This window comes from Eurosta solidaginis, chromosome 1 (assembly GCF_040869045.1).
Source record: "Eurosta solidaginis isolate ZX-2024a chromosome 1, ASM4086904v1, whole genome shotgun sequence".
NCBI lineage: Eukaryota > Metazoa > Arthropoda > Insecta > Diptera > Tephritidae > Eurosta > Eurosta solidaginis.
Genome location: NC_090319.1, coordinates 370,835,466 through 370,849,374, shown reverse-complemented (window position 1 = coordinate 370,849,374; position 13,909 = coordinate 370,835,466). Strand labels below are relative to the sequence as shown.

Here is a 13,909-nt window from a genome sequence, read left to right as displayed (position 1 = left end):
AGCAATAAATTTTGAAATGTTTGTGTGTTGTAAGAAAATGTGTTCAAAGTTTTGGTTTCATTTTGAGTTTGCCATATTCTTTTGACAATCCCTACTCCAGTGAAATGAAAAAAATAAAATCAGCTGATGATATGAGCCAACCAATCTGCTCAATAAACGCACTTTACAATGTTGCATTTGCAGTTTGAAACAATTTATTACGCAATTTTTTTTTAATTGGCAATTTACTAAAATTTTTTATATGATAAATTGCGTAATAAATTGCCCAAAATGGTATAAATTGCCAATTTGGTGTTTGTTTGTACATAGTATTAGAAATAAGAAGAAAATGTTCAACTAAATGTCTAAATAATACAGTTTTTTTGCTTTTGTGCTGATCCTAAATTACAGTATATGGTTATGGTATGTTCCCGAAATGGTCATAAGGTCAAACGAACGTTTTCTAAATGGACATAAAGTCAATTTGCCATATGGCCATTTGAAGGGTTCATCAATTGCCCTTATGACCATTTGAAGAGCTCATAAGTCAATTGACCTTATGAACATTTGAAGAGCTCATGATCTTATGGCCTTTTTAGATGAACAACGAAAATTGCGCTTGACCTTATGCCACCGTACCACGAAAAAACACTATAGAAGCTTATCGACCTACACATAAGAGACAACACGAACTTCCGTCAGGCAGGCGCAGCTCGGTAATTCTATTGAAAAATCTCTTAATTATAAAGAATAATACACCAAAACTGAATTTATTCTCTTTCAGTTGTTTGATGGGCCAATGTTTATTATTTTTAGGTTATTTTATATAAGATCTATTTGGCCGGTGGCGTTGAATCGAAAAACTAAGTTTTCCTTCCTCAGGGAGATCCAACATTTTTTTTTATGTTTGTTTGGATTTGATGAGATGAGTAACGAAAAGGATGCAGTATATAGCTTTGACAAATTTTGTAAATTTAATTAAGTGTAATATCTCGCAGAGGAAGGTACAAAATGTACCGAAACGCGTATGAGGATTAAGGAAAACTTAGTTTTTCGCTTAAACTCCACTGGCCAAATAGCTCTTATATAAAATAACTGAATTTATTCTCTTCAATTGCATCATCTTGTTAATATCCCCTAAGGTCAATATCTGAACATAATTGTCGACAAATTAAGCTGAAAGAGAAATGTTAAAGAGCGATCAAAAAAGGCCTTGTTATGTCGTTTTGTTGTTGTATCGTTTATCGTTAAGAGCCTCTCCTTAGCTTTTGTGTATCGTTATCGATATTCATGATCATGATCTGGTACGTTTCGGTAACGAAGAGAATTGAGGTACAGGTCCGACCATCTCGAGAACGATTTAACATGACCACATCAAACCGAGGCCATCTCGCCTCCTCAACCCCTAGTTCATGAGGAGCTTCGGCTCGCCAGAGCCTCAATGTCAAATACGTGTTCATATTTGTAATAGGACTCCCCCTCGGGTAGGTGTGGTTGACAATTGGGTTGCGGAGGCTGTGAAGCTATAAAGCTTTGTGTTGCGCTTATTAAACCCTTGAATTCGAAATTGGTTAACCTCACTTGCGCGGCATCTAACTTCTTTTTATTAAAAATTATCCGGGTGCCAGGGCGTAGCTGACTGTTCTCTTGTCACGATCAGGCACAGGCGAATTGATCGTGCTTGTGGGTGAAGACTTTCAGACTATTCTGACCACTTGGTCTCAGCTTCTAGACTAGTGAGCTTAGCAAACACTAGGTTGACACCACCTTTTGCCGTGTGCCGATGTTTTTCTGGCCCGTTTTTTTGGACTCGAGAAGTTTCGCTAAACAACTGGAGCCATTGTCACTGCTCTATATAGTAACACAACGGACCCAGATAAAAGTGTTCACGTGAGATGTTCCTTAACTGGACAGCATGACATCCAACCTAACCTAACCTTGACGTATATTAGTATGTTTTCATATCATACTTCTCGTGTTCTTGGGTTAAAGTTGGTAAGTAGAATGTGTGTTTAGAAAGGCTGTGGGAAATGAAGAGGAAAGACCTGGATGTATTAAAAAATTTAATCATTGACACTAATATTGCCATACATTACAACCTATAATGGACGGGAAGACCTTAATATCAAAAATAAACCAAAACATAACGTGTAATCATTTTTTCCAATTTGACAGTCAACGAAGCGTTGAATTCTCAATAGCACCAAAACCTACTGGCATTCCACCATATCTAAATATTTTTGCAACAGATGTTTGCCGCTCAATCTTAGCAATCTTAGTTTGTTGTTGTTCGCGGCTAATAAACCACTTTCGGACAACTGATTATTGTCGCTGTTAATGCCTGTGATCCTTGCAAATGCAAGCATTTGGCATGTCGTTTGATGCTCGTTTTGCCACAGCGACGACATTTGCGGAGGGGAGCAACAGAAACTCAAAGTGAACCATAAGTAAAGTTGCAGCACTTCACTTTATAACTGGTTCATGTTGTCGTTGATGTTGTTGCTATTGGCGCCCGATGGAAGCCAACTACTTTTGTGAGCATATTGCTACACGTTGTTAGATGGCATGTTTGCCTCAATCAACACCCAAATAGCGCAGAGGTAATTTTTCATCTTCGTTTGATATTGCAATGCCGGGCCGGCACACAGGTGATTTGATTTGCCTTGTTTCTTGCCATCTGTCGCATTTATGTTTGATTGTTTATGCTACCTGTTTTTGTAGTATATTTAGCAGTTCACCAACTCTAAATCTGTCTATTGGTCCGTCGTCAACCTCAATTGCTTTGAGTATGTAGTGAAAGTTCGTTGTTTGTCATTTATTGGTATTTCATTTATGTGCGAAATAACGAACAAATTCTGACAGCATTATTAATTTGATTGAATGAGTTTGATTTAGATATATTTTTATTTAAATAATAGCAGACCGGGCAGACGTTGTTCGGCCCTAACTTTGGTCTAGCTGCATAACTTTTAAGAAGACTTTACCGCCTACATTACCTCTGCCTCTCTACCACTTTTCCTTATCCTTTTATATACTCATCTCTCTGCGTCTCTTTCTCCCAAATCCCTTCTTTCCTCTCTAGCTCCCTCTCCTTCTCCTTCCCCGCTCCATCTATCCCTAGCCTTCTATCTTTTAACTCTATCTCTTTCTCAGAAGTTGTTGTTGTTGTTGTAGCGATAAGATTTCCCCGAAGGCTTTGGGGAGCGTTATCGATGTGATGGTCCTTTGCCGGATACAGGATACGCTCCGGTACCACAGCACCATTAAGGCGCTAGCCCGACCATCTCGGGAACGGTTTATGTGGCCACATTAAACCTTCAGACCATCCCCTCCCTCCCAAACCCCAAGTTCCAGCAGGAACTTAGGGTCGCCAGAGCCTCGTCTGTTAGTGAAACAGGATTCGCCGCGGATAGGTGAGGTTGACAATTGGGTTTGGAGAAGCTATATATTGCGCTGGCAACCTGAAGGTTGCGCTACATAGCCCCTTGAATCTGGTATTTTAGTCGCCTCTTATGCTGGGGTTTCTCAGTCTTTCTCCTTCTCTCGCTTTTCTCCTCTCTAGTTCTTGTTATTCTTCTGCATCCTTTATTCGCAGTCCCTGTCCTACAGGATTGGTATGTATTTTTGAATGCTGTTTGGTAAAAAATTAAGGGCTTCATTCTGTATTGCGAACGATAGCTCAGACGAACGCTCTCGATCATTTTCGGTCGGTCTTTACGTTTCTAACTTTATGTCAAACAGGAAGGCGAAAGCAAATGTCAAATGATATGTTGCCATCGTTCATAGCATAATGCAATTACACAGCTATTCTTCTCTGAGGAAAAACGAACGTTCGTTTCCTAATATAGAATGAGGCCCTAAAACCAAAAATGTTGGCCAAAAAAATTAAGGGGTGTACCACCCTTACTATTTTGGGGCATGAAAAATAAATAAGATCCAATTCTCAGACCCACTCAGTATGCTCACAAAATTTCATGAGCAGAGGTCTAGCCGTTTCGAAGGAGCTCAACCACAAATACTGTGATACACGAATTTTTATATATGAGATTTTTCCTGAGAAACTTGTTTAGTTTTAAAGCAAAGCTCTTTATGACTTCATGAAACCCCTTCTTATGCCACATAAAAAACGACAAAGTAAACTATATTTACTTAGAGAATCGGCTGACGTGACTCGATGTATCCAGCTCATCACCCTATAAGAGGAAGTGTGTACTCAACGTTTTCTTAGCTGACTCGATGCCCACCAGTACAAGAGCAGATTAAAAGTAGTCAACAGAACTCACAGTTCCCAACAGAACAGTTCATTTGTTTGGGAATAGTAATCTTAATATAATACAAGGTAATCGCGAGCAAGGTCATGTGCTTCCAGACCACTCTCAAACGGTCGATCTCAGAGCATCCGCTTTACTGTCTGAGAATTTGTTGAATTTTCTTACAGTAGTAGCACCCATTGGTTGCATACTTGGTGGACACTATATTGATCGGGCAGCCTGAACTTGCGTTTTACATCAAGCTCCTGATAAAAAAAAAACCTGTCGTCTACCTTCCCTTCCAACTGCGACCCACTCGTGAACCAATTAACTGCCATAGTTGGTCTTTTCGTAAAAATTGCTCTTTCCAAAAAAGTTGTTAAAGCCCGCACGGAGGCAGTTTTTGGTTTGTCTTGACTTGGGTAAAGTCGAAATTGGTAATATAGAGGGTCGAAATTGTTAATAGAAGCACAAGACAATCCTATCCTCAACATTGACTTTTCAAAACGGCTTCCTATACAGTATAATGCCTATATATTTAACGACTTATATCAGAATGTACCAACTGCACTCACATTTGCTTGCTTACTACAACAACTTAAAGTAGAGACGTCAGAATACTCCTATTTATAACTTTTTAAAAGCCAATACTTTTGAAGGGCGCTATTCTATATCCTATAGGACGTACCATCTCTCTGAAGTTGGTAAGACAACTTGTATGTGGAAAAAAATTAACTATTAGGTAAATCGCCGTTAATTTGCCGCGCTATATTTTAGAAAATATCGAGTGGCACGCCAACTTCATATGAAGTTAGCGTACCACTTTTCGAAAACCACCTTAGAGACCAGTTAGGAAAATAATTCTTGCACATGGACGTACCACTGTAAAGATAAGTCAATGTAACGGTGTTCAGAGAAAAAGTGTTCGGTAGTAGCCCTCATCCCAGATACCCGCTACGATAGTTGCCTTCCATTGAAAACCATTTCCATTACTACTGTAACGGAGATCGGGCCCTTTTATTTACGAATTGTTGTTTTAAAAATGCTTTTGTACTTCCGAAAATTAAAATATTCTCTTTTGTTACTTTCAGGTAAAATCAACTTGATATGAATTGTAATATAAAACACGCAAAGTTCAAATTTATGTTTGACATTAAGTGGGTAAGAATTTGTTAAGTGAATACAACGTAATCTTACGCGATAGTTAGGTAAGAAAATAATGTTAACAACCATTAAAAACCGATTAGCTAATAATTGAAATCAAATTCGAATCCGACACATGAAAGTGTTGTTGATGATTTAAAGTTTGGGAATTCATCAGAAATGGCGGAACCAACATACATACATGCAGACTAATACATGGTTAGGTTAGGATAGGTTAGAGTGGCCACCGGTGCGACCACCAGTGCACTTAGGTCCCGTTGTGATACCACGTGGATCCCTCCCCTACTCAAACCAAACGTCAGGAATTTCTTAGGTTCCAAGTTAACCAGATCACAAAACCTGCATTCTTCCGCCATGGATTCAACGTAATAATTTCAGCAAAAAGTATAAACAATTTGTTTAGTGAGTGGAAATATGCAGCCGCATGAAAACTTGTGAGCACAGCTAGAATCATTTGCCTTGGTCTTTAATTTTCTGCAAATAGTGTTACTTTTTTCTTTATGAAAACGCCAATGCAGAATTTACTAATTATTAAATGTTTGCCTCATTTCACAATGCCGAAAAAACCAAAATTTTATTAAAAAAAAAAAAAAAAAAAAAGTTATTCGGGCTCAACCGGGATTTGAACCCGGGACCTCTCGCACCCAAAGCGAGAATCATACCCCTAGACCATTGAGCCTCATATATATTGTGTGTGTAACATTTTATTTTAGTTCAACGTGTCGCTGCCTTACCAGCTTTGTTTCAAATGATTTTAGTAACAGCAGTCACCCTGTGTTAGATGTATATTGGACGTAGATGTGTATAAATATGTGTGCATGTAAACAAGCATTTGTACACTGCATAAAGAATGTCGATATTGCGGAATGGATTCAAAACTAGGCATAAGACCATTAAATGCGTATTTAAGGTATGAAAAATTGTTGTCAAAACGGCTAAAATTAAAGTTCTGTCGGACACAACGTTGGACCATCCATTTTTGTTATATTTATATGAAATATAATACGGATTATCTACTTCATCTATCGCTTTGCTTTTGAGTATGAGGAAGTAGATTTTTGTGATTTTTGGAAAAGTATTCTACCGAAGGTGTTCAACGGTATACTGTGAAACAAACTCTAAGCTCAATGGGGTTTTGACAGAGCACTGTCTAATGAGAATCCATGCGGTACACCTCAATATACTGGAAGCCCCCATCCTGCTGCAGCCGTATAGAGGATAATGAGGTGAAATCTTCGAGTCATTTTCGGCTTGATTGTCCAGCTTTTGCCAGAACCAGGCGAACACGACTCTATATGGCTAAAGCTGACGTTACTTTGATTTTATGTGGTATCACAACAGACCTACATGCCAGCTTCCAAGTGAGCTTCCCCTACCAGGCAACTTAACCTATTAATATTGGTTGCATGGGCTCTTATTTAATCTGAGGTTTTGTTTTATCTAGTTGATCTTTTTTATACTCAGCGTGCTTTGCACACAGAGTATATTCACTTTGATTGGATAACGGTTGGTTGTACAGGTATAAAGGAATCAAGATAGATATAGACTTCCATATATCGAAATCATCAGTATCGGGAAAAAATTTATTGAGCCATGTACGTCCGTACGTCCGTCCGTCCGTCCGTCTGTCCGTTAACACGATAATTTGAGTAAATATTGAGATATCTTCACCAAATTTGGTACATGAACTTATCTGGACCCATAATAGATTGGTATTGAAAATGAGCGAAATCGAATGATAACCATGCCCACTTTTTATATATATAACATTTTGGAAAACACAAAAAATCTGATTATTTAGTAAATAATACACCTAGAATGTTCAAATTTGACGTGTGGATCGATATTGGGACTCTTGATAAAAATTAAAAAAAAAAAAAAATTTTAAATGGGCGTGGCACCGCCCACTTGTGATAAAATCAATTTTACAAATATTAATCATAAATCAAAAATCGTTAAACCCATCGTAACAAAATTCGGCAGAGAGGTTGCCTTTACTATAAGGAATGCTTTGAAGAAAATTTTACGAAATCGGTTAAGGACCACGCCCACTTTTATATAAAAGATTAAAAGGGTCGTGGACGAATAAAATAAGCTCTATCTTTGCAAAAAAGAGCTTTATATCAATCGTATTTCATTTCCCAAGTAGATTTATAACAATAAATAGGAAAAACTTCAAATTTAAAAAATTGGGCGTGGCACCGCCCCTTTTATGACTAAGCAATTTTCTATGTTTCGAAGCCATAACTCGAAGTAAAATTAACGGATCGTAATAAAATTGGGTACACAAATTTTCTCTATAGCAGGAAAAATGGACGGGATCGGTTAAAGACCACGGCAACTTAGATATAAAACAAGTTTAAAAGGGTCGTAGACTAGAATAATTAGCTATAACTTAGCAAAGAATAGTTTTGAATCAATGATATTTCACTTATCAAGTTTTACTGTAAGAGGAAATGAGGAGAAATTTTTCTTTTAAACGGGCGGTGCCACGTGTTATGTAGAAAAGTAATTTATCTGAAAGAAATGTACAATTGAAGCTCACGCTGAGTATATAATGTTCGGTTACAGCCGAACTTAGACACCTTTACTTGTTTATCCTGAATTACAGAAGAGAGTAATCGCTTTCTAGTCATGAAATCGGTCAACTGCTACTTCAAATATGTAATTAATGAAGTGCTTTTAAAAAAATAGAAATGGATTTTCTTCTGGAAATTCCGGAATAATTACTTTTTTACTATTCGTACGGAAGATTTGTGGTTTAATTATTCTCAACAATAGAAAAGAAAAAAAAAATTATCAGCAACAAAAACATAGTAAACCAAAAACTACAAGAAAAACAACAAAAACAGTAATACAAATAACATTCAATTAAATCTTCCGGAGGAATGCGGAAAAAGTATTCGCCAGGATATTCCTAAGAATGTAAATTTTCGATGGAATACAGACAGCTTTAAAAAATACAAAATCTTGGTTTTTATTTTAAATTTCTTTCAGTGATCCCATATTTATAGCTTTCATGAAAATAAAATGGTGCTGTATGTCTGTTAGAACACAAACTAGTAATAGTCCCTCAATTTTTGAGATATCTTGATGAAATTTGGTCAGTGCGTATATTTTGGTGTCCGAATAGACATTTGTCGAAACCGGATCGGGCCACCATAGCATATACCCCACCCCATAAAACCACATGTCACAGATACCGGATGCTTCAAAAAAATTCGTCAAAGTTGAAAATTTTTAGAATGCAAAAAAAAAATATGTTTTTAGTAAAAAAAAAAAAAAGTGCGATTTTTCTTATAATGACGCATTTAAGCATTAAATAAGATAAACTAATGGTTTTGATAAGATAGCGTGGCACTGCCCATTTATGATAAAAAGTTGTATCTAAGTAGTCACGTAATCAATAACTACCAAAATCGATAGATGTATTGTTTCTTTTAAATGGCAATACTCTTATAAAACTCAAATGTCCGTTTTTGGTGCCACAATAACAAGGTGCTTCAAAATTCATCGTAAAATTTTACGTTTTTTTTTTTTTAATTTACAAGCCAAATATGTATTTATTAATAACTAAAAGTAGCTAAAGATTAAACAGCCAACGAATTTTGGAAAAGGGGAGTGGCACAGTTTAATCTTAGTAACCGTCTTACCAATTTGTACCAAACTCGATAGACGTTTGATTTCTATAAACATTTAATACTCCTCTGAAGGCGAAATGCCTAAGCTTTAAAATAAATTTGATAAACTTTAGAGAAATGCAATAACGAAAAGTATATATTTATAAATTACTAAATTAATTAATTCTTTTATTTGAAATAAAAAATTAACTTGTACATAGATATCTTATTTTTCAATAAAGTAACAAAATTGATTAGTAAATCTCTTTTTCATTGTTGTGATAAGAAGTGAGAAACTTATTTTATCTGAACATAGTCATCGTCACTGGAACATATATCTAACAAAGCAACCATTTCTGAGCTGTACGCATCTGTAAGATCTTTTTGTGTTCTTACATACCTCATAGATGATATAACTGGATCAGAAGAGATAGCTAACATGTTGAAAAAGTCTTCGTTTTGTCTAACTTGTGATACTTTGCAGGTGTTCATACATTTATATATTTTGTAGTCCTTGTTCTTAGATTCTTGAGCTTCTTCAGACAATTCTCCTAATGGTAATCACTGGTACTCTATTAAATCTTTTCCATGTGCTAAAATTTTATGTACCGTTGGTGTAAGTTTCTTCTCAGGATACTTTTGATGCAGCAACTCTGTAGTTTTAGATGCATATTCTCCACATTTGGGTCCATCAACTGGTTCATGGCAGTTTAAAATATTTAAAATTACTCTCAATCTTTTCACAATATCTCTATCAACTCCTTTTATGCGAGCAGTCACTTCATCGTTTTCAAAAAATCTTCTTGAGGAGTTTCATTTGTATTTCCGTATCCATACTTTGAACAGTCAACTCTAAGGCCAATCTCTTTATAGAATGCATCCTGAGTTATTTTTTTTCTCTGTTTTTTTTTCTCCTTGTTCTCCTCCGTATTGTCGTCGAAAACTTCTCCTTGTTGGGGTAGTGTATAAGCCAGCTTCAAAACAAATTCCATGCACCTTATCCTCGCATGCAAAGGAGATATTCCATACTCATAATTTAGTTCGTCAATAATTGAATCATCAAGATTTTCAAAGTCTTTTTGACCTTTCTTACAGACGGACATTTCAATGTAGATTATGTGTTTGTTAGTAAGTTTAAAACTTTTCCATCGACCATTTTTAGAAGAAAATCATGCTTTATGGTATTAACATTCCCGTCTTCGATTTCAATTATTGTGGGTTCTAATTTTGCGATTTGATTTTTTATATCACTCACTGTAGCTTTTATGAGTTCCGAAGACTCCTTCTCGTATTTAAATAATATCGGGCGGCATAATATAGTTGATGACGGACGTGGATTTTTCCAATATTCTAAAGCTTCATCTTTTAGTCGTAATGGAACAAAAGACGTCATAAACATATTACTATCTGTAATTGTTTTATCGTCTGCATTTATTCTTTGTTTATATGCGCTTTGTCCTGATCATCCATCACAGCCCCACTTAGTTATCAAACTTTTCTTCTGTAAAACTTTGAAGAAGTCGCGTAGACGTATGATCCATTAGGTTTTGTAGCTCAATTCAAGGTTATTTTGGGACTTAGAGGAACTGCTTCTTTCTTGGCTTGAGTAATTTTTTTGTATCCAGGTAAAATATCGGCATTACATTGCAATATTGACTTACGCAATATAATATATTTTTTCTTCGTTAAACCGAAATCTATAAACAGCTCCAAAGCTTCTTCGGGAGTGTATTTCCTAGGTAGCGCATTTGCTGGTGTGGGAATGCTGTTTTTGATCCTCATCAGTCGCACTGGACTTGCTACCGCAACTGCTTCTGTTATATGTCTTTTTTATATTTAATAGCCACTACTTCTGAAAGATGAGTCGTGGCCATAGCTTTTGTGGTATCAGACAACTTCCTTTTCCTTGTTTAGGTAGAACACTCTTCTATGGGTTTTGTTGGTCTCCCTCTAGTTGGATTTGTTGACGTGCTATGCGTTTCTTCGTCCAAAAAAGTTTTGTCAGCTAGCCACTTTTCATGCTTACTTAGAAATTTTGAATTGTTACGATAGACGTCCTTCCATTTTCTTTCTATCATAATGTAAACCAATTTTTTCTTCCAGGCCTTCCTTTTCTTTAATGCTTGTTTCACTCGCTAATTCTCTCATAATAGCCTCAACGAAGTCCCGTCTTGACTTTGTAGATTTAAACACCGCAAATAGTTTCGAGTTTTCTAGATACATATTAGAATTGGCTTCGGATGTATCTGACTAAATATTAAACTGTGAACTATATTTAAAAATACTATTCACTTTATTTAAGTAAACAGAATACTTAGTTCCTTACTCTCCAAAAGACGAATGATAATGTGCATTGTATGATGTATAGCTTTATATACCTACTCAAATTATTAAAATGAATTTCAGGTATACAATTCGTAACTAAAAAAATGTATGTTGTTAACAAGTTCCAATAACAAAAAAGACCTTACGGCCGTACTGAATTATATATACCTGCTCAGGCGCGTATTTATACCCAAGGTTGTTTAACTTTATTTGATGTAAAAAGTGAAGTACCAGCTGGACGCAGGTATACTTTATGAATTTAGGTAACTGAATATTTCACAAATAACTACTATTATATTGACGGAGCACATATTTTAACATTTTTTTTTTCATCAAAATTTTAAAAAGGGCCTAAAAATAGGCATTCCGAAAAACAGGTATATCCGCCAACTTTTAACAAAAAAAAAAAAAACAATTTTTTTTTGTTTCAATCCTAAATTAAATTATCTTTAATTGCTATACAAGAAAACGACAACCGGCCGCCTTATTTACTCACAAAACCATTTTAAATACAACGAAAAAGAAGAAAAATTTCAAATTTGACCCAACGTTGAAAATTGGTCAACTTCGAGCGGCTCTGTCTGGTAAATTTTCTGTGAAAAAACAGTTGTATATTCTTGATCCCTGGAAAATTCTCTATTAGAAACATGTATTACATTAAGCGAACGCTTTCATGATTTTTTTGATTTTTGTCATGCTTTAACGGCAGAGGCGCCACTGTGCGTCGTTACTACTTTTACTTATTTTATTCCCTTGGCTGTAGTCTATAAGAAACTTGTATTTCATAGACTTCTAAATAATAAATAAATATCAGATAGCCCATACAACCGATTATTCAGATGAGCTTTTCGTAATTCTGTCCCATTTTAACAGAAGCTTCAAGATTCAGCAAATACTTACGAATATGGCATATATTGTTTTTGAAAACATCGCAGATAGCGGTCTTATATACAGTATATATTCCGTACAACCTAGTATTCAAATAAGCTATCTCATGCAGACAACAAGATACGTGAAACTTTGTGTGAGCGTTACCAATGTATTATTTGATATTTATCGAAAATGTCGCTTATGTAAATCTGTTTTCTGTATACCACACATCTTTAACAGCCGGTTATTCGGATATCACGAATGGGAAAAGATTATTGATCAGCTCCAGGCATGCTTAACCAACGAAACGATATCATTTCGTTACGATAATCAACGTTAATAAACGAAACGAAGTCATTTCGTCAAATTAACGAAATGATTTCGTTTCGTTTTCTGCCATATCAAAACGAAATCAAATCGTTTATGTTGATTATTAATTTCAAACTATGCTGGCAAAGCTGATTGATGGCGGAGTCATTAAAGGTGAAAGCATTATCCAAGCTGATTGCAACTTTTCTCATGAATTTTGACAGTACGAACATTTCTCAGAGTATTTTTGACATTACCACCAACGAATTACACAAACAAATTACATAGAGTTTGTGTGTGTATGTGCGCTCGTTGTTGCCACCTTACAGCTTCACCATGGCTATAGCATTGCCAGCACAATTCAAACATAAAGTATCACGTTTTCGTTAACGTTTTTAACGTTAACGAAAGCTTTTCGTTTCGGTTAAAAACGAGATAAAATTTATCTTGATAATTTCTTTATCGATAATATTTCGAAGTGTTTCAACGGAAACTGTGGAAATTTTTTGATAAACGATTAGCTTAACGTTAAGGTGCATCCCTGATCAGCTCCATTCATCAAAGGACTAAAGTCTTCAACTCAACACAAGACAGCCCCATCCTTACTTGTTTAAGTAGTGCGAAAGTAATAAATCCAAAAAAATTTAAGTATTACCAGAGTAAAACTTTCAGTTCGCTGGTATAACTTTCTTTTAGTTACCAAAAAAATAAAACTCAAAAACAAAAAAGATAAAAATAAATAATAAAAAAAAATTGGTCGGGCTCAACCGGGATTTGAACCCGGGACCTCTCGCACCCAAAGCGAGAATCATACCCCTAGACCATTGAGCCGCTTAGCGGTTCGTCGTCAAAATCCAGTTTTATGCCATGAGCTTTTAGTAGATAGAAAAAAACAATATATATGTGAACATTAACCGAAAGTATAAATGCTTTAACAAGTAAAAGGTATAAAAAAACTTGAAAGTATTTAAACAAAACTTTGCAAACTAAAGCACATTTTCGCGGTTGTGTTGTAGGATCGTGTATTCAAGTGCTTTCGTAGATATTTGCTTTATACATGCTCTGCATGACCAGTATTCAATGCAGATTACATACTTTTAGGCGAAGTACATCGAGTCGGTAAGGCAGTTTCCACAAAAATCGGTTGGTCGGCAATAATGTAATTACCCTACCTATATCAAACCAAATAGTTGCAAGACCTTATGAATCCCAACCTAAGTAAACAGTTAACTGCTCTTCTCATATATGCAACTGGTATTTTTAAATTTTTATGCTTAGCAGTCTAAAACTAGTTCAAATGTGAGCCAAAACAATTTTAGTTAAGTAATGATAAATAAATTGAATGGCGCTGGGTTTAGGCCTGATTACTTTGAACGCGTCAGCCACAAATGT

General features: G+C 35.7%; 2 non-coding genes across 2 annotated transcripts; both read right to left on the bottom strand.

Moving 5' to 3' along the window:
* Positions 1-6,000: 6,000 nt before the first annotated feature.
* Positions 6,001-6,072, bottom strand: TRNAP-UGG (transfer RNA proline (anticodon UGG)). The gene has a single exon. It is a non-coding gene; the product is annotated as a tRNA-Pro (tRNA).
* Positions 6,073-13,276: 7,204 nt separating this feature from the next.
* On the bottom strand, positions 13,277-13,348 carry TRNAP-UGG (transfer RNA proline (anticodon UGG)). The gene has a single exon. It is a non-coding gene; the product is annotated as a tRNA-Pro (tRNA).
* Positions 13,349-13,909: the final 561 nt, after the last annotated feature.